The sequence below is a fragment of the Pavona decussata genome, unplaced genomic scaffold (genome assembly GCF_977016875.1).
Source record: "Pavona decussata unplaced genomic scaffold, jaPavDecu1.1 SCAFFOLD_94, whole genome shotgun sequence".
Lineage (NCBI taxonomy): Eukaryota > Metazoa > Cnidaria > Anthozoa > Scleractinia > Agariciidae > Pavona > Pavona decussata.
The window spans coordinates 946342-968846 of record NW_028145511.1 but is presented as its reverse complement, the minus strand read 5'-3'; the positions used below and the strand labels follow the sequence as shown (position 1 = coordinate 968846).

The 22505-nt window shown below is 40.1% G+C and overlaps 2 pseudogenes across 1 annotated transcript in view; both read right to left on the bottom strand.

Moving 5' to 3' along the window:
- Positions 1 to 11533, bottom strand: part of LOC146473269 (uncharacterized) — a 44689-nt pseudogene extending 33156 nt beyond the window's left edge. Inside the window, exon 1 of the transcript XR_014866434.1 lies at positions 11422 to 11533. The product of XR_014866434.1 is annotated as an uncharacterized LOC146473269 (transcript). The remainder of the gene's footprint in view (positions 1 to 11421) is intronic.
- A 3668-nt stretch (positions 11534 to 15201) lies between these two features.
- Positions 15202 to 17993, bottom strand: LOC146473268 (uncharacterized; annotated as a pseudogene).
- Between the last annotated feature and the right edge of the window lie 4512 nt (positions 17994 to 22505).

Genomic DNA, 22505 nt, shown 5'->3' with positions numbered 1-22505 from the left:
TCGCCAGAGTGAATTCTCTCGTGTCTCTTCAGGTGTCCCACTTCGTTAAAACACTTGTCACAGGTTTTGCACTTGTAAGGCTTTTCACCAGAGTGAATTCTCTCGTGTATCTTCAGATATCCTACTCTGCTAAAACACTTCTCACAGGTTTTGCACTTGTAAGGCTTTTCACCACAGTGAATTCTCTCGTGTATCTTCAGGTATCCCACTTGGCTAAAACACTTGTCACAGGTTTTGGAATTGTAAGGCTTTTCACCAGAGTGAATTCTCTCGAGTATCTTCAGATATTCCACTTGGCTAAAAGACTTGTCACAAGCTTTGCAATTGTAAGGCTTTTCATCAGAGTGCGTTCTCTCGTGTATCTTTAGGGTTCCCACTCGCTTAAAACACTTGTTACAGGTTTTGCATTTGTAAGGCTTTTCCTCAGAATGCATTCTTTCATGTACCTTCAAAATTGAATAAATGTTCATCAGTTTGTACCTAACTACAAACACTAAAACCCATCAAGAACACAGACACCAAAGGTACAGAGAGTTCTAAAGATTTCATTTTGATCTGTCTCAGACCAAGTTAAATATCAGTAATCTTGAGGTGTCTGTAATGCATCCATCAGCTATTTTCAGCAACAGCCATACACCCCTTAGACACCAGTGGGGAATTCTCTCAAGCTGTTCCTCCCAATAGCATCACTCAGCAAGCACACTTTATTTCACAAATCATTATGCTTCAATTCTAACCCAACAGAGGGAGGTTATCCCTTATGCAAGCTACATAGTTACAGGCCACGTCCAGCTTATGGTTTTTGAGCTCATTTTGTCTCAAACTGATAACAGATATTAAACATTTTGGTCTGAAAAGGAGAATAGAGTTTAGAGGCAAGGTCTGTTAACAGGTATTGGAAAAAATGTTCAGAGAACTGGGCGATACAAACCCACTAATAATTATAAGGAAAACCCTTCCCCCACTGCCAGGGCGAATGATATGTAAATAAGCCAATAGTGTCTCCTGGTGTTAAGGGTTAGAAGACATGCTTCACATTTTATACATTGACACAACAGTGACTCGTGGTTGTGACCTTCATTTTGTACCAGCCATTTTGCCACAAGGCATATGTATTTATAATTTGGAGTGGCCTCATGTTAGTGTCCAGTTCACTAACAAAGGTGAGAAGGTTGTGACTAACTAACTGTAAGAAGAAAATTGTATAGAGGTTATTACACAGAGGCGCAAAGATATCAATTTTATTTTTGAGTGGTAAAATATTGTTTTTTACGACGAGATTATAAAATTCATATCTTCAAGACACTGTGTAATTTTCTTTTAAGTATACACACAAATCTATCACTCCCCATTTTTCAACAACTGTTTCCATAAACAGCGCTGAAAAATATGGAAATGACGTCATCAATATCTTTACTAGTGAGGATATGGAAAATATGCCACCCTGGGCATAGATGTAGTCTCGTATGACTTTATGAGTGGTGTATTTTCCACGAAAACACTTGTGTCTATATAAAAATAATATAAGACCCAACTAGTTTAAGGCATTGCCCAATAATATTCAAGAAAACTTAAGTTACAGGTTGCCCAAACTTAGATATAATATAGAGATATAAAATATTCACATATGTATAGAGAGTAATTTAAAATAAAATATATTTATATGTGCCTTATGGTTTACTCAGTTGCACTTTTTAGCCAAATTTAAGGATATTTACATGTGAAATTTACAGAAGATTGAGTGGTGCAATTCAACCATACTGAGATTCTTGTTGGACTAGGTTGAACGAGTAAAACTGAAAAAAAAAACTTATGTGAAATAATATTGTTCATTGGTGTGTCTTGCCTGATTTAAACACCATTTTGTTGGTTGCTTCACCTGAGGTATTATCTACTATAAAATAAGTGATGGCCAGTGACAGCCCCAGCAAACCATCAGCGTGTGAAAGCCAATCAATTCCCAACAAATGGAGTTCTCTGGAAAAATTCACCATCATCATCATCATCAGCAGCAGCACCAGCATTTTATTAAAAAGTTCTCTTTCATACATTATAGGTGAATTGAAAAATAGTATAAAGCAACTGATCATGATTCAATATCAAATTAGACAGCACCCAATAAACTAAATAATTAAACAATTAAAAATAGCCAATAGTAAATGTAAAGAAAGAAATTAAAGAGATACAATACAATACAATACAATATTTATTTCGCCATATACACAACATTTACAGATGGGAAGAAAAAATGAAGAAAAAAATTGAAGAAAGAAAATAAATGGCGAGGAAACCTGAAAGAAACCACGAGGCTTATAACAAGTCAGGCTTCCTCACTTAACTAATCTTATATTAGAATTACAATATGGACTTATGGTAAATTAACTTTGACCGCGCACACGTACACATACACATATTAAGTAAGTTAGTTAGTTAGTTAATTTGTAATTACTTCAGTAATATTGGACCAAACCTCGCTAAACGAATTCAATCTACGACCTCATATAAGAATTTTCTTCCTGGTCATTTCCCTCAGTCAGTGTTCCTAAATTTAGCAACTCAGGAGGAGATTATAGATATCGCATCGAAGTTTCCGGCGGGAAAATCGGCTGGGTATGACAACATTCCTATGTCTATCATAAAGCGATCTATATGTAGTGTTTCCTCTCCATTAACACACATTGTAAATCTCTCCATTACTCATGGTATCGTGAATTAAAAGTTTCAAAATTTTTAAAGTACAATCATTTATACAGGTTTTCAGTCCCAATGATAAATTAACTCCAAGTTTCTTACATGCTGACTCCCAAAGTCCATCACAAAAGCCTAAAACTTGATGATGGTTTTTGCAGCAAAAATTGGACCATTTTCACTTCATCATTGACTGCACCACTGACAGTTGAGCAACCGGACTCAAAATTTTGACTTAGCAAAAAAACCGCTAACTAGTGGCAGTTATTAGCAACACCTCAGTCTCAGGTTTCAGATTTGAAAACTGCAAAGTTTACTTTATGTGAGCAGTATGTTAGTTTGCATTTTTGAGTTGGTGCAAACAATGCAATGAAGATGGCAAATAATCCCAGAGATAGTGTTGGAGGAAAACAAAGGCTCTACTAGTTGTCTTCTTATTTTAAACACACACAGATGTATTACTCAGTAACAAAAAGCTTTACTTCCCAATATTTGGGAACCTAACACTAGATTTTTGTGTATTTTAATGCACTGGACCCACCCACCATGTTGATTTGCATGTAGGCAAGTATCAAAACCAAAACAATGCACTCAATCATTTACAAATTTCATTTCTGAATGTCCTGAAATTTGGCTCTTTAGTGCACAGGACAACTGAAGAAACCATAAAGTATAGATAAACAGTTTCTTCTTGAATATTTCTACTAGAGCTTAAAGTATTTAAATAACCATGTCTCGGATACTTAGTTTGGGTTGCCTGTTCTTTAACAAAGAGACAAATCCAAGATTTGACACAGGAAAAGGTCTTCCGCCCTTAAAAGATTTTTTAAGTACAGTGGAACCCTGTTAATACGGACACCAATGGGACATGCCAAAGTGTCCACATTATGCGGTTTAATGTCCTTTAGTCATATTACACGCTTAATCATGGGCTACCGTTAATGCCCGTTCGGCGTTCCGCTTATACTAATCTACATAGTGCAAAACAAGAGAACATATATTGTGAATACATAATGTTCCCACCACTCCACGCGTCCAGGCCCTCCACGCCATCACATCTCTCCCCCACTTGCGGATAAAGTTCAAGGGTGCATTAGTCTATGTGGTGCAAAATACAACTAAATAAATGAATAAATATTGATATTCACAGACAAAGTTTATGTATCTAGTGTCCTTTGTAGACGTCATTTTCCTCCTGGGCCTGTCACGGGCTGTATGTCTTTGCTCACGGTCACTATCATGGTCTGATCGAGGATGGGCTCTGGGCTGCTGTTGTCCATGCTGAAGTTCGCGTATTCTATCCCTTGGCACCGCGTTTTCACCGTGGTCTGTTCCGGGCTGCTCTGAACCTGCTCTATCCACGGTAACAGCGTCCGGCTCAAATGCGTCTTCACTGTCGGAGTCATCACACTGAACCGATTCTCTACACCCGTTCTTAAGCAGCTTCCAATCCGCGTAGTTCCTGGTACGAATTTTCACATCGTTCTTGGCTGTGATCATGCTTCCCTTGACACCAATAACCACCATTGGATCCGGGTCATACGGGGGCGTTAAGCTGTGTTTCCGTTCTTGTTTGCACAATACCGTGTCCCCGACTTTGATTTTCATCACAGCTGTGTGTCTTCTCTTATCCGCGTACTGCTTCATTTTCAGTTTCCGTTTTTTGTCGTTGTGGCGGATCACCGTGTCGTCCAGATGTTTAGGTTGTCGCTTGACCTCTGGGAATTTTCCCCATAGTTCCCTTCTAAACATGAGTTTGTTCAGGCTGACTCCGGTGGTAGCATGTTCAGTTGCTCTGTATGCTCTGACTCCCCTGCGCACTTCATCCCTCACCGGTTTGCCTTCAAATGCAGCGATCCGTGCAGTCTTCTTTATTCTCTGCATAAACCTTTCCTTGCGCCATTGGCTTCTGCCCACCCTGGTGTGACTTTCCGGTGCTTGAACCCTTCTTCTTGTGAGAATTCTTCAAATTTATGGCTGTTGAAAGGTGGACCGTTATCCTATTTGATCTCCTCTGGTACTCCATATGTGTCAAACACCCTCTTGAACACCGGGATGGTTGCCTTTTCACTAGTGGATCCCACGAATTCAACCACTGGGTATCTGGAATATTGGCAGTAGAATACGAGGGCGAGGTCTCCATTAGCCATAGGCCCGCAAAAATTGACGCTGATCTTATCCCACGGTCCTCCAGGTAGTTCAGTCATCTTCAGTGGCTCGCGATGTGTTTGGGGTGTGTTAGATTGGTAGGCGATGCAAGTGGACACAAACATGTCACATTGGGAGTCCATTCCCGGAAACCATACAAGTGCTCTCAGGAGCTGTTTTGTCCGTACAAGCCCTTGATGCCCCTCATGTGCTATCTCTACCATCCTCTGTCTAAGTTTTGCCGGTACGACAATCCTATCCCCTCTCAAGACCATCCCGTCTACTATGGTGAGTTCATGGAAAACATGCCTGTATCCCCGTATGCTTGAAACCTTTGTGTCTATCCAGCCTTGGTTGATACACTTCTTCAATTCAACTAGTGCCGGGTCTTCATCAGTAGCTTCCTTCATTTGGTCTCTGGTGACAGCTTTGGGCGTGTTGCACGTCACAACGTAATTTACATAATGGCATACCTCCTTAGTCGTTCTCATTTCGAACTTCGAACACTTGAGGAGTGACACAGGGTGCCATGAAGTGTAGTACATACATACATACATACATACATACATACATACATACATACATACATACATACATACATACATACATACATACATACATATACTTTATTTATCCTCGAATTTATAGAGTAGCTTTGAATAGCTAATATCTTCAAGAAAATAAATATTAGGAAGAAAGAGTAAATAGACAAAATAAAATAAAATGAAATACAATTACAATTACAATTCTATCATAGTCCATCCTACGGTTGACGATCCTTTGAACACAGATCGAGGTCATGTGGGTGGGTTTGTTGAACACACTTTCCAGAGGTTTGTGGTCTGTCACAATCTTAAAGGGTCTCCAGTACAGGAACAGATGAAATTTCTTGCAACCGAAATCACCGGCCAAAGCTTCTAACTCGATCTGGCTGTACCGCTTCTCCGGGTCTGTGAGGCTCCGACTAGCATACTGCACGACTCGCCAACACTGCTCCCCCGGTTTTCTCTGCGTGAGGGTTGCAGCCAGCCCCACAGGGCATCCATCGATGTGGAGCTCGTGTTCCGCCTGGGGATCGAAGTATGCTTGGACCGTATCGCTACTAAGCATGTCCTTGAGTTCCTCGAATGCTTCAGAGTGTTCTTGCTTCCACTCGAATTTTCCCGTAACCAGTTCACCGAGTTTGCAGGCAGCCTTCTGATACCGGCTGGCTTCCATGAATCGTGAACTATATCTGACTGTGCAGAGGAATCAGTTAAGTTCCGTGGCATTTCTAGGGCGTTCTGCTGCTGATCTTGTACCATAGTTCAGCCTCTTGTATATGTACAAGCCAATGTGAGTTGAAAATGTCGAAATGTTCCTTGCGCTCAAATCAAGCTCCAGTTGGTGGTATCCCTTGCTCATATCCAGGTGCGAAAACACAGTTGATCCGCTAAGTTCATTGACCACATCGTCTATCGTGGGGTGCTGGGTGTGTCTGCGGGGTATTGCTTGATTTGCCACGCGCATGTCCACGTTCAAGCGTATTTGGCTCTGATCCTTCTTGGGGGTAACCACAGGTGGTGACACCCATCCCGTTGGCTCGCTGACCTTTTCAATGATGTCTTGGTCAATGAGATGTTGTATTTCATCTTCCATCTTTTGACATATGCTGAACGGTTGTCGGCGTGGTGGCTGTGCGACCGGCTTAAAGTCGCGGTCTACATTCAAATCGACCAGAATTCCCTTTAGCTTTCCAATTCCTTGGAACCGGTCCTTGAATTCCTCTAAGATTTCTTTTACATTGTCGGTTTCTTGAGATTGATTGCTTTCCTTTGCAATCGCATTGGTGACCCGAATCATTCCAAGGTCTCTTCCGTCTATGTAACTAAGCAACGGTGCGTTCTGGGTATCTCCTTTTATTAGCTGCCACTTGACCACTTTCATTTTCGTCTTAGATCTTAGATTCCGTCTTAGATTCCGTAAGCGCTTCAAAACAACCCAGCACCGGTAGCATGTTTGCCTCTGAAGCAGCCCCATACGGTTTTATTTGGCATCTTGATTTTCTGATCTTTACTTTTTTGTCCAGGCCGAATTTCTTGAACGTTGACTCATCCATAGCGTTGACCGTAGCACCGCTGTCAGGTAGTACCGTGATGCCAACGCCACTAATTAGCACTTTCTTTAGGGGCCTATTGTCCGATGGTCCCATAGGGTTTACCTCTTGCAGAATGCACGTGGACCCTTCGTCACTGCTGTCAGACGACGTGTCAGATCTTTGCTCGCCTGCTTGCCCTAGGTCGCTTGTGGCCTTAACTTCTTGCTTGCTTTTACACCATTTCGCAAAATGGTTTCTTCTCCCGCATCGTGTACACTGCTTTACAAAAGCCGGGCATTTTCTTAGTCCACCTTGGTGCGGCCAATGTTTCCAACAGTTAAAGCACGATTTTTCCCTACTTCTGTCCGCTGTGATTTTATCGACTTCTTGCTTGACGGGAACATCATTTGGCGCTTGACTCTCTACTTTCGTAGCGTGTTGATCGGCGCTTTCAAGGCCTCTGGCATATTTAAGAGCTTCGACTAACGTCAGCTGGTCTTGTAACAACTTTCTCCTCACCCTCTTCGATTTACCGTTCTCTATCATAGCCATTAGTATCTCAGTATCTAACCAGCCTGCCAGAAAATCACAGTGTTCACCTTCTGCTGTGAGCTTAGAGATGAACGAATCCCAGGTTTCGTCTTTGCCTTGTTTGATGCAATGAAATTTGTGTATATTGAACAGCCGGTTTTGCGATTCTTTGAACTTGTTTAGTAGCGCATTGATGGCTCCGTCCAGATCCGTTCCTGTGTCACCAAGCTGTTCAAATATATCAAGAGTGCTTTCACCAATCGAGTCTAAGAATAACGACCGTTGTTGTGCCTTGTCTGTGATGTTGTAGGCTTTCAAGTGGTTGTCTTTAAATTGTTTGGTGTATTTTACAAAACGAGCGCAGACGTTTTCAGGGTCTTTCCGAACATCGAATTCAGGAAATTGCTTGTATCCAATGTTGACGGCCATTCCACTTTTATCCTTGTCGCCAATTTAATGTCCTTTAGTCATATTACGCGCTTAATCATGGGCTACCATTAATGCCCGTTCGGCGTTCCGCTTATACTAATCTACATAGTGCAAAACGTGAGAATATATATTGTGAATACATAATGTTCCCGCCACTCCACGCGTCCAGGCCCTCCATGCCATCACATGCAGGTGTCCGTATTAAGCAGGCTCTCAAAAAAGAAACATCACAGACACGTTTTATCTTTACAAAGGCTAACGCAGACATTTCTACGGCAACAAAATGTTGTTTAACTTCTTAACTGTTCGTCCAAGTGTAAACAGTTCAAACTAAAGAACAAAGTTACACTCATTTATCAAAGCCATACGTTATTGTGCTTGAAACACAACAAGAGAATCAAATTCCTAACGGCATCAGCCTCCGAGGCTGATGCAAAGCAAAGGACTTCAAAGAGGAAGAAGCTACAAGCTACAAGGAATGACTACAGCAAAAAACCAAGAAAGTAAAACTTTGGTGTAGGTATAACAGACAAAAAACTATGGTGCCAGGGTCAAACACCAGAAGAAAGACAGACGGATCAAACACGTCATGCCATTTTACTACTGTCTTTTAGTAGTAAAATCGTATTAACCCGTAGAAATCTGTCATTATTTGAACAGTGTACATTATGTCTATACAACTAGCACACAATTGTGACAATGAAAATACAGAAAAAATAGACAGTGCTCATATAACCACTTGCAACCAGTGTCCGTAAAGTGGGGTTTAGAGAAATATATGAGCTTTTTGTCAGGACAAACAAAACTATCCATAATATCCGGGTGTCTGTATTAAGCAGGTGTCCGTAGAGCAGGGTTCCACTGTACAGTAAGCGTTCCAACTGAATAGATCACATGGTAAGCTGTGTAATTCTTTTTCTTTGAAAATAGCCAAAATTTCACAAATTGGCAATGAATTTAAGAGAGAATGTCAAATAAAGGCATTTTTTCTGTAAACATCTCCACCCCTTCATATTTTAGAATGACTGACTATTGTTCTTTAAAAACTATGTTTGTGAGGACAAAGATCATTTTTCAGTCCAAAATTCCACTTTTGATTCATATGATTCTAATTACAAAACTTGAGGATAATCATACCAAAATAATATTGAAAAGTAGAAGGTAACATAATTATGTAAAATTTCCATAATTTGCATTCGCTTGTAATTTAATTTTCAACACAAAAAAATTTTGCTGTCTCAGGGCTGATTTCCATAATCTTTACATCTAGATCATGTCACATGGTCAAGTTATGCATTAAGGTGGAACAAGACATCAAGTATTACAGACAGGTTAAAATTTAATCGGCGGATCTTATCTTGTCCGTCTAGCAAAATTATCATACATGAGCATAAACTACAAACTTAAAGGGGAAGTATCATGGGGTTTTTGGTATCTTTTGTTAAAAATGATGAAATAAGACCTTCAATCAGCTGCCAAATAATTCGAGAATGACAGGAGGAAGGAAATCAACTCAATTCTTGAAAGGAACAACTCGTGATCTCTTCTAGTGCATTTTGGAAATAAAAATGCGAGAGCTAGAAAAACATTAGCCTAATATTTTTCAAGTTTCAATTCATACCAGCCTACTCTGTCTATGGCCAGAGGCACTAATCGACAGTTTTATTCCGCTGGGGTGATAATTTATAACAAACCTGACAATTATTTCTTTGTTTCATCTCACAGACAAACATTTTTGTTTTTTTAAAATGACAGCAAATTTGTGTGATACTTCCCCTTTAACTCCAAATAATTTGCACCCTAAAAATTAAAGAGCTCTGCCAACTTAGTACTCCTGAAAACTTGAGCATGATATGTTAAATAGTTTAGAACAAGATGCCCCAATTATTCCCCATTGTATGTTTCGCAGATATTTAAAAACAATCCTCCCTTGGCAATAGAAATAATTGTCTGAATGGTTTTATTCAGATATATTGCATGATACTTATCGTTGTGTTACTAGGAATCATACCAGAAATAACTCTGCAATAACGTCATGACCCCGCTGAACTGGTCTGGCCTCCTCTAGCTCTAATCCTTCGCCTTGATTATTCTATCTGTTTTTGAAAGCGGAATTTCTTCGCTGTGAACTCTCCCAATTTCCACTGTTTCAACTGTCAAGTACTACCTAGAAGTTATTATTTCGATTTACCACTTGATATAGGTTTGTTCTCTCTCTGAAAACGCTGGCAGATCACTGTCTTAATTTCATACATGTGGCCGCCATTGAACAAAAACAACTTTTCGAAATGATGACTTGCTTTGACGTCACACAGGTAGAGATAAGTGGGTCACCTCGCTCGTGATATACGCGCTAATAATAGATTTTGATTGGGCTGTTTTTGTTCAAGACAATCAGAACAATAAATCCCTTCTGGGAGAGGGCAGAATTTAATGTAGATTTAATGAATAAATCAAATAATGATTTGACGTCACACAGGAAGGGATGAGTGGGTCCCCCCTCTCTTGTGATATGTGCCCGAATAATAGATTCTGATTGGCCTGCTTTTGTTGAAGACAATCAGAACAATACATCCCTACTAAGGGAGGACATATTTTAATGCATAAATTAATTTGGCGATTTCTGACTGCGACGAAGAGAAAAAAAAAGATACCCGACCCAAACCTGGACACAGACTGCCCTGCGGGCAATCCGTGTAATAATAGAAGATCTGCATAACAAACATTCACTGGAACAAGGTCTGAATACTGAAAGTAACAAATTCTCTGTGAAGTAATTGGCCTCAAGTAACTTTCGATTGAATAAAAGGGAACTTCAGATCTGAGCACGTTAAAAAAGGGAATTTCCCCAGAATTTCAGCTCTTTGCAGTTGGCATGCCAGCATATAAGAGGAACCTACATATACCACTGGTATGGCAAGTGATTATCTAAACCAGACAAACTAGATTTGAGAAGTCGTACTTTTACTCAAACTCGCACCCACGCACCTTAAGCCTGCCGCACACTTGAGGAAAGAGCTGAGCAACCTACCTCGCGAGGCGATCAGCTCAGCTGTTTCATCATGTGTGCGGTTGCGTTTTCGTGAGTTTTTCGCCTCGCGAGGCCGTGAGGAAAATATCTAACATGTTTGATATTTGAGATTTCGCCTTGCGAGGCGAAATTCTCACGAAAACTCAACCGCACACTTGAGGAAACAGCTGAGCTGATTGCCTTGCTTGGCCTCGCGAGGCAGTTTGCTCAGCTCTTTCCTCAAGTTTACGTGAAATGACAATCTGTTGTCAAAATAAGAATACCCGAGTTGCAGGAGGGTCTTTGCAAGTATTAACGCATACAGAAAAAGGGATTCTTCACACAAATATGACTGTATTGTGATCATTCACCATCCCGTCGTAAACAAATAATATGAAAGCTTACGTGTGTCTAAACAGGGAGACTGCACGCAAAATGGCGGCCTTATCAAAACCTGTTATTTACAGACTTCTGATTTATGGTACTGCAACATGAATAGCACGAAATCCTTACCTAAGTCTCTAAAAGTTCTTCTTACCTTCAAAGATGAAAACTTTCACAACCTTGCGCTTTTAATTTTCCCCAAGGACGACAGGCGACAAAAGGTTTGCTCGCTGGAACATCGTGAAATCGACAACCATTGGCACCCAGTCTCTTCTCCTTTTTCTCAGTTAGGCACGCAATACATGTTGGTTTCTCTTTACCGAATATTAATTTTCAAGGCGATAACATAAAATTCCGAATTAAGCCCTTCAAAGATAAGCTGATTACCAGAAAATATACCTCTCCCAATCGAATCGGCCCTTCCAGTTGGACTATACGGCGTTAAAAATCAATCTATAAGTAGACAAAACAACAACACGACCACACTGTTTGGCGTATTAAGGGACGGGTCATTATTTATGTAGAGGGGAGGGGGGGGGGAGGAAAAATGTTTTGATAGATGAAAATTTTTGCCAGGCCCTCGTTCCTCAGGTCTAAACATGGCAAGTAGCCCCCCCCCCCCCCCCCCCCCACCTTGATTCAATATTTCATTCATACATAAATAATGACCGGTCCCTAAATGGGGGACACCCTCTGAGGTTGGCATGACAGGCGACTTTGATTGCGTGACCATTTTTAAAAGCCCCACTTATCTCCCCAGTACTACCCACTGGAACGAAAGAGTATTGGCATGTCGAGGTGATTGTAGGGCCATTTAAGCCTCACTTGTCTTCCACGCACTACCCGCTGACAGGACAGAACAAGAGTATTATTAATCTCGTACCCTGATCTCCCACGGTCTGGCGACATTCCCGAACCGACTGAGATCAGGGTACGAGATTAGAGTATTATAGCTTGCTTGACCTATAGGGCCTCACCTTTCTCGCCAGCTTTGTACGCTTAGACTAAACACCTACAGCTAATGCTGGGTTGGACCGGAGTATTGACAGTTCAAAACTTTACGGCAAAATCTTGGGGGGAGTCACTGCCGAGACTTAACTGCACAACCGCATGGGAGAGGTGTACCATGTTTATTATAAAAACAGCACCCGGGACGGGCAGGTGGGAAAATTTTTCCTTTTAAAAACACAGAGCTACTACTTTGAACGCACAAAACTTGCCACGAGAAAAATCGTACTTTGAACAGTCAGACAGAGACAACGAGTACAACCAATAGAAATTATTGTACTATTTAGAAGCTAGTCAGCATGCAGTAAAATTACGACGATGAATGGTACATTGAGGGAACTAACCAACCAGAATACGAAAAAGAAAGCAGAACTAGACAGTAGTATATGCAATAAAAGTATCCTAACATACACAGAGTTACGCAAGGTTCGTGTTGTTGTGGCCGCAAACGCCTACTGTGTTGGGTGTCACGCTCCATTAACCGCGTTTTTACAGTCTAGGTTGTAAAACTTTATTTTTACTGCCAAGCCCATCCATCTCCGAAGTGGCACAAACTTCATCCAAAATAACATCCTGCCTGATAATAAAGACCCTCTTACATCACGAATTTTTTTCTTTTTTTCAGAAAAGTTAAACACAATGTAATGCACTTATCAATTGAAATCCCGACCTCCCCCCCCCCCCACCCCCACCCGGGGCCAAGGTGGGGATTTGACTTGACATCATTACAAATCTTAACAAACCCCCACCCTACTGGGGCATATTGACTGGTAAAACCCCCACCTTGGTGGGGAAACCTATGTTGGTAAAATAATGAAGACAGGCCAAACACGACTCCTATTGTTCGAGATAAGAAGTACATGACCTTCAAAGCTTTGCTCTTACGAGTACGTCTTTCAAAGATCTCCCTTTTCTGTACGAAAGTAGGGGAGGATCTTTGTAGATCTCTCTTAGCAGAGGCTGGTTTTCTATCAAATGCCATTTACTCACCAGAATGGTTTTTAGGTTAGGCACAGATGGGCGATATTCCGTAACAAACGGCAAAATGTTTTTGCGCGTTTTTTGTTTGTTTTGTAGTGCCGCTGAAATTAACTTCTGAGAGAGTTTTATCTATAAGGTTATCGGGGTAACTTCTGTTGCGTAGTCTCTGTTTGAATAGAGTGATGTTTTCTTCAAATTTTGTTTTTGAAGAGTTTGTTCTGAGAAGCCTTAAGGCTTCGCCTTTGATAAAGCCTTTCCTGACGCCTGGAGGGTGGCAGGAAGAAAAATGCGTGTACTGGAACGTTTCCGTCGGTTTGAAGTGCGTGCGCACGTCAAGTTTTGATTCTTTTTCTAATCTTTCGCCCTTGTATACACATGTGTCATGGAAAGTAATTTCAATATCTGAAATTTCAGCCGTGAATTTTATGGTCGCATGATAGTTGTTGGCTAGTTCTATAAAAGTTTGGATTTCATTTTTGCTTACGTTCCATAGAGAGAAGACATCATCGATGTCGAAAAATAATTAGGAAACTTACCTTTCAAAACCAGATGTCGAAACAAAACTGCAAAGCGCGGCCCATCGAAATCCAGCGAGCGACACCAGTGACCACGTGAAGAAATTACCGTGAGGAAACTAGGCACGAGTCCAATCCCCACCTTGCTCCCCGACCTCGATGGATCAGGTGTAAAGCAAATCCTGAGAATTCCCCACCCCTACGGGCAAACCGTGCCTTCAAATACCATAAAAATCCCCCACATTCCCCCACCTTGGCCCGGGGTGGGGGGGGGGGGGGGGTGGGGTCGGGATTTCAATTGATAAGTGCATGAACAACAGAATACTTTCTCAAAGTCCGTTTTTGTGAGTCCAATGTCGTCGCTCGTTTCTCTCTCTTTTCGGCGCGCACAAAAAGACGACTTTGGGCAAGTCTAACAACAGCACTGAATTACTACTTGTAACTTTCCGGGAAGACAAGTTACAAACGGTAACTTATGTCACGATAGGAAATCGCCCCCTTCCTCAAACTAGGAAAGATTTAGTGATTTCACGTGGAACTGTACAACTACACTCATTTGAAATGCAGAATAGTACACAGCTTTTACAATATGCAACAATAGAGCATATGAAATATCAATAGATCATCCAGTTACTAATAGAACACTATTCATCTTCTTATTGTTTTATCGAATACTGTGCCACCCGTGTTTGTTTAAGACGATATATAAAGAAACCCGAAAGTATTGTGAAACGATTACCTATGATTACCTACGATTTCAACCATGGATTACCAACAAACCTGTATTAGCTGTGAAGTATCTACGAGGTTTACTCTACTATAAAGAAAGTTGCTGTCACCAAGAAGATCTCTCCTTTTGCTGTCTGTTTTCGCAATGGAACGAAAGAACTAGACCTTGTATCTCTGGCAATTTGTAACGAGTACCGGCTGCCAAGCTAGTTTGCTCTGCCGTTTCCCGCGCTAGCACAGCCCGTTGCTAGTTTTCGGTCCACACACCGATCACAAGTAATTCACAAGTAATATTTGCTCGCCCTCGAGTACCAGTAAGGCCGCCGAGATAAGCCAAACTCTTCTCAGCAAAATAGCCAAACAACTTCTCGTTACACTTATTTCAGAACACTGAAAAACTAGAAGAGATTAGTCCACTTTGGGGCTGGGACTAGTTAAAATTATTTTAACTGCTTTTGTGTAAATATTGACGTCAACAACAGCACAACTTTATCCGACTCTTTTCAAGGTGATAAGGTCGCGTTATTATTGGTATCCATTGTAAATACATTTTTGAGGTTATAAAAATTAAAAGCACTCTAAACCCGCTGTCCATTTTTTGAAGGTGCGATTCCTCCTTCAAGCCAACCTATTTTTTGCAAAAAGGATAAGAAACAATTATATAAATAAAAATTATTTCAAAACGAAAATTACTGCGTGGATGTCAACAAACGGTTTCAATCAACCCAAAGTGTTTTATTACAGTTGTACAATAGTGCTCTATTTTGTGCTTTTAGGTTCCTTCTACTTTGAATCAATCGATTCCAAAAAAACAAAAACAAAAAAAAAAAACAAAAAACGAAAACAGAGGCCCCCTTACCAAGGTTTCAAAGGTTAAAATAGGTTTCATTTCTTTTACTCACGTAAACTAGTCATTTACGCTTCTTATACAATACTGCTTCTTGGTCATCCATCAAATGGTTCTCCTCGATTTTACAAAAGTATTTCTACAGAAAAACAAGTTCTAAAATCGATAAGATGCCATAAGATAAAAACAAGTCAAGGAATCAAACAAACAACGGGAAGCTGGGGTAGGTTAAACATTAATTCCTCAAAATTGAAAGATAAAATGATGGTAGACCTTCGACGAAGAGGAGTTATATCTGAAAGCACCAACAACAATAAAACAAGAACCGAACGTAGATACACTGTTATTGTCCATTGCATTTTGGTTATTTAGAAACTTATTAAAAGCAACAGCCAAATAAATTGACAAAAATTTAACGGAAACGTGAAAAAAGTATATATTATAAAATGGGCTACCTCCAACATTTAAATGTAAATAAATCCGCGGAAGGATCCCAAATATGCTGTCCATATGAAATTTAGCTATACAAAAGAACACAGCCACATCAAATAGCACAACAAATGCAAATAAGGTCTAGTCCGTTCCAGTGGAGGGTAATTCTTCTTCTCTTCTCATGTGATTGTCATAGTGTTGAAGAAGTAAAAATTCACTGGGAAGTTCCTTTTGGCAAATCCAACAGCTAAAATCTCTACTTATTTCGGGTTTAGCTACAAGAGTGTGGGCTGGTGATGAGATATCACAATCACCACGTGCGCCATATATGTTAACCTTATGGAATGTATGAGGCTTACTGCCTTTTCTGCCTTGTAACTTGGATTTTTTAAGCTTCCCTTTATTGTGGGTTCCTTCATGTCTCCTCAAGAGTCCAGACTGGCTAAAACATCTGTGACAAATCTTGCACTTGAAAGACGTTTTGGTACAGTGGATACGTCCATGTTTCTTCAATTGACTCGCATGTCGAAAACACTTGCCACAGGTTTTGCATTTGCACAGCTTTTCGCCAGAGTGGATTCTCTCGTGTGTCTTTAGGGTTCCCACTTGGCTAAAACACTTGTCGCAGGTTTTGCACTTGTAAGGCTTTTCGCCAGAGTGGATTCTCTCGTGTGTCTTTAGGGTTCCCACTTGGCTAAAACACTTGTCGCAGGTTTTGCACTTGTAAGGCTTTTCGCCAGAGTGGATTCTCTCGTGTATCTTCAGGTTTCCCACATGGCTAAAAGACTTGTCACAGCTTTTGCACTTGTAAGGCTTTTCGCCAGAGTGAATTCTCTCGTGTATCTTCAGGTTTCCCACATGGCTAAAAGACTTGTCACAGCTTTTGCACTTGTAAGGCTTTTCGCCAGAGTGAATTCTCTCGTGTATCTTCAGGTTTCCCACATGGCTAAAAGACTTGTCACAGCTTTTGCACTTGTAAGGCTTTTCGCCAGAGTGAATTCTCTCGTGTATCTTCAGGTTTCCCACTTGCCTAAAAGACTTGTCACAGCTTTTGCACTTGTAAGGCTTTTCGCCAGAGTGAATTCTGTCGTGTATCTTCAGGTTTCCCACTCGGCTAAAACACTTGTCACAGCTTTTACACTTGTAAGGCTTTTTGTCAGAGTGAATTCTCTCGTGTATCTTTAAGTTACCCGCATGTCGAAAACAGTTGTCACAACTTTTGCACTTGTAACGCTTTTCGTCAGAGTGAATTCTCTCGTGTCTCTTTAAGTTACCCGCATATCGAAAACACTTGTCACAGGTTTTACACTTGTAAGGCTTTTCACCAGAGTGGATTCTCTCGTGTATCTTTCAGTAACCCGCATGTCGAAAATACTTGTCACAGGTTTTGCACTTGTAAGGCTTTTCACCAGAGTGAATTCTCTCGTGTATCTTCAGGTTTCCCACTCGGCTAAAACACTTGTCACAGCTTTTGCACTTGTAAGGCTTTTTGTCAGAGTGAATTCTCTCGTGTATCTTTAAGTTACCCGCATGTCGAAAACAGTTGTCACAACTTTTGCACTTGTAACGCTTTTCGTCAGAGTGAATTCTCTCGTGTCTCTTTAAGTTACCCGCATATCGAAAACACTTGTCACAGGTTTTACACTTGTAAGGCTTTTCGCCAGAGTGAATTCTCTCGTGTATCTCCAGGTGTCGCACTTGGCTAAAACACTTGTCGCAGGTTTTGCACTTGTAAGGCTTTTCGCCGGAGTGAATTCTCTCGTGTATCTTCAGGTTTCCCACTTGCCTAAAAGACTTGTCACAGCTTTTGCACTTGTAAGGCTTTTCGCCAGAGTGAATTCTGTCGTGTATCTTCAGGTTTCCCACTTGGCTAAAACACTTGTCACAGCTGTTGCACTTGTAAGACTTTACGCCAGAGTGAATTCTCTCGTGTATCTTTAAGTAACCCGCATGTCGAAAACACTTGTCGCAGGTTTTGCACTTGTAAGGCTTTTCACCAGAGTGGATCCATTCATGGTTCTTCAGGTTTCCCACTTGGTTAAAACACTTGTCACAGGTTTTGCATTTGTAACGCTTTTCTCCAGAATGGATCCGTTCATGTTTCTTCAAGCTGCCCGCCTGGTTAAAACACTTCTCACAGCTTTTGCATTTGTATGGCTTTTCCCCAGAATGCATTCTTTCATGTATCTTCAAAATTGAATAAATGTTCATCATTTTGTACCTAGCCGCAAACACTTAAACCCACCAAGAACACAGACACCAAAGAAACAGAGAGAAAGGTTTGTTTTTCATTGTGTTGTAGTTAAACTAAGAGTTCTATGGATTTCATTTTGATCTTTCTCAGACCAAGTGAAATGTCTGTAATCTTGAGGTGTCTGTAATGCATTTATAAGTTATTTTCAACAACAGCCATAAACCCCTTAGACACCAGTGGGGAATTCTCTCATGCTGTTCCTCCCGGTAGTCAATGCTCAACAGGCACAGAATGTATGTCACATTTCACAAATAATTATGTTTTAATTCTAACCCAACAGGGGGAGGTTATCTCTTATACAAGCTATATAGGTACAGGCTGCGTCCAGGCTATGTTTTTTTAGTTTATTTGGTGTAAAACCCGTAACAGGCATTAAACATTTCGGTCTGCAAAGGAGAATAGATTTTAGAGGCAAGGTCTGATAAAAGGTATTGGAAAAAATGTTCAGAGAACTAGGCGACACAAACCCACTAATAATTATCAAGAAAACCATCCCCACACTGCCAGGGCAACTGATATGTCAACAAGCCAATAGTGTCTCCTATTGCTAAGGGCTAGAAGACATGCTTGACATTTTATACATTGACAAAACAGCGACTTGTGCTTGTGACCTTCATTTTGTGCCAGCCATTGTGCCACAAGGCATAAGTATTTCACACCCTCATAATTTGGAGTGGCCTCATGTTAGCATTCAGTTCACCAATAAAGGTGAGAAGGTTGTGACCAACTGACTGTAAGAAGAAAATTATGCAGAGGATATTACTCGAAGGCACAAAGGTATGAATTTTATTTTTGAGTGGTAAAAACAATATTTTAACAACGAGCACAGTGAGTGAGTAAACTATTGTTTTTAACATCAGGAAATAAAATCCATATCTTCAAGCGACCATGTAATTTTCTTTTTAGAATATAGACAAATCTATCACTCCCCATTTGCATAAACGGCTGTGAAAAAGCAGGAAATAGCATCATCAATATCTTCACCTGTAAGGATATGTAACATAGGCCACTCCGGTCCCGGATGTAGTTTCATATGAATTTTAGGAGTGCTGTGGTGTCTACATAACAAGATTCAACTTAGGTAAGGCATGGGTCAAACATATTAGTGAGCTTTAACTAGAAAAATGAAAATGGTTTATTTAAGAAAAACTTTAGCCACAGGCCGCCCAAACTTATATCTGACATACAATATTCACAGATTTGTTGTGGAATGTATATAGAGAAATTTAAAGTAAAATATATTTGTGTGGGCTTTATGGATTCCTCAGTTGTCCTGTCTTCTTTTTAGTCAAATTTCAGGATATTTACTAATTAAATCTGCAGATGATTGAGTACAATATTATTGAAGTGATCTATAAAACCATACTGAGTTGAAGTAATAAAACTGAAAACAACTGATATGAAATAATATTATTCATTGGTGTGTCTTGCCTGGTTTAAACACCATTTTCTTTATTGCTTCACCCAAGGTATTATCTACTATAAAATAAGTGATGGCCAGTGACAGCCCCAGCAAACCATCAGGGTGTGAAAGCCAATCAATTCTCAACAAATGGAGTTCTCTGCAAAAATTCACCATCATCATCATCATCATCATTTTATTAAAAAGTTCTCTTTCATACAGTACAGGGGAAGACTACCACCATATAGCGAAAGCTAACTGAGGTGGCTAGAAAATAGAATAGGTTACACTATTTCATACATTACAGGTGAATTGAAAAATATAAAGCAACTGATTTGATAGCAAGTTAGACGGCAGCCAATAAACAACTAAATAATTAAACAATTAAAACTAGCCAATAGTAAATGTAGAGAAAGAAATTAAAGAGATGAATTAAAAGTAGCAAAAATTTAAACAGTACGATCATTTATATAGGTTTCAGTCTCAACAGTGGGACTGAAGATAAATTAACTCCCAGTTCCTTACATGCTGACTCCCAAAGTCCATCGCAACAGCCTGAAAATTAATGGTTTTCCAGCAAATATTTGACCATTTTCACTCCATCATTCACCTCACCACTAACAGTGGAGTAATCAGAATCAAAATTTGGACTTACTGACCATGTCTGTTTGGCAAAAACAATTCTGGCCCAAGGAGGGACACTACTTTTGTCTACATGCAAATTGGCACAGTGGATGGGTCTAGTGTGTAAGGCCCCGTTCAGACTAGGTGCCCATTCCCCGTTCTCGGGCATGGGCACTGAACAGAGCTTTCCGTTGGTACAGAAGCAAAAATCTGGGCACCATACCAGGGCACGGGCACTAGTCTGAACAGAGCTTTTTATTGGAACGGAAGCAAAAATCCAGGCACCATGCCAGGGCACGGGTAGTCTGAACAGAGCTTTTTGTTGGTCAAGGGCAAAAATCTGGGCACCCTACCCGGGCAAGGGCACTGCATCAAAGGGTAGCACTTGGGCACTGTTCCTGGGCATAGACACTGGTCTGAACAGGATTTTGTCATTTCCCACATTTTGTCCTCATGCCTCCTTACAATACAGTAAACAAAATGGCACCCAGACTCTAAATTGACGAAGGAGAACACAATTGCTCCTTGGATACCAAGGAGTCTGAACATCATCCTTTTAAGTGCCCACGAACACAGAGCTCTGGCACGGGCATCTAGTCCGAACTGGGCCTAAGATTTACCAAAAACCGCTAACTAGTCGCAGTTATTAGCAACACCCGAGTCTCAGGTTTCAGATTTGAAAACTGCAAAATTTACTATTGTGTAAGCTGGTGTAAACAATGAAATGAAGATGGCAAATAATCCCAGAGATCATGTTGGAGGAAACCAAAAGCTGTAATAGTTGTCTTCTTATTTTAAATACATACAGATGTATTACGCAGTAACAAAAAGTTTAAGAATCTACCACTAGAATGCTGTTCATTTTAATGCACTGGACCAACCTACCATGTTCATTTACATGTAGGCGAAAGTATCAAACCAAAACAACGCACTCAATCACTTACAAATTTCATTTCCAAATGTCCCAAACTTTGGCTCTTAAGTGCACAGCTGACAGGACAACTCAACAAACCATAAAGTACAGATGAACATTTTAGTTTTGAATTCTTCTAGATTCATACCACTAATATCCTACAGCTGAAAGTCTTAAATAACCTTGTCTTGGATACTAACTTTGGGTTGCCTGTTCTTTAACAAAGGGCCTGAAAGAAATTCAAGTTTTGACACAGGGAAAGGTCTTCCACCCTAAATTAACAGATTTTTTTAAGTACACTGTGCAGTGCAACCCGGTTAGTACGACACCAAGGGGACATGCCAAAGTGTCCGTATTATCAAGGAGTCCGTAGTAAGCGGACTTTCAGAAAAAACATCATGGAGACATGTTTTATCTATACTTGTTTAGGCTTAAGCAGACATTTATACGGCAACAAAACCTTGTTTAATTCCTTAACTGTTCATGCAAGTGTAAATAGTTCAAACTAAAAAGACATTATGCTCATTCATCATAGCCATACATTATTGTTCTTGAAACAAGACAACAGAATCAAATTCCTATCAGCATCAGTCAAAGGAAAGGACTTCAAAGAGGAAGAATTTAGAAGCTACAAGGAATGATAACAACATAACATCAAGAAAGTAAAACTTTGGTGTAGGCATAACAGACCAAAAAACTATGGTACAAGGGTCAAACACCGGAAGAAAGACAGACAGATTAAACATGTCACTCCATTTTGCTACTGTCTATAAGTAGTATCGTTTTCACTTGCAGAAATCTGTCATTATTTGAACAGGGTATATTATGTCTATAGAACTAGCACATAATTTTGACAATGAAAATACAGAAAATAGTCAATGCGCATATAGCCATGTGCAACCAGTGTCGGTAAAGCGGGGTTGACGATGTATGAGAGTTTGTGACTCGGGAAATAGAAAAGTGTCTGTTGTCCGTATTAACCGGTGTCCGTATTAAGTGGATTAATTTTAGAGAAAGTATATGAGGTTTTTGTCAGTACAAACAAAACTGTCCATAATATCTGGGTGTCCGTATTAAGCGGGTGTCCGAAGAGCAGGCTTCCACTGTACAGTAAGCGTTCCAACTGAATAGATCACATGGTAAGCTATGTAATTCTTTTTCTTTGAGAAAAGCCTAAATTTCACAAAATGGCAATTAAAGGCATTTTGTATTTTTTCTGTACATAATTCCACCCCTTCATATTTAGAATGACTGATTATTGTTCTTAAAAACCTAAGTTTGTGAGGGCAAAGGTCATTTTTCCGTCCAAAATTCCACCATTGATTCATATAATTCTTATTACAAAACTCGACGATGATCATACCAAAATAATATTGAAATGTAGAAGTTAACATGTAAAATTTCCATTATTTGCATACACTTTTAATTTATTTTTCAACACAACGAAAAATTTGTTGTTTTAGAGCTGATTTCCATAATTTTATCGAGTATTACAGTCAGGTTAAAATTTAATAGGCAGATCTTATTTTATGT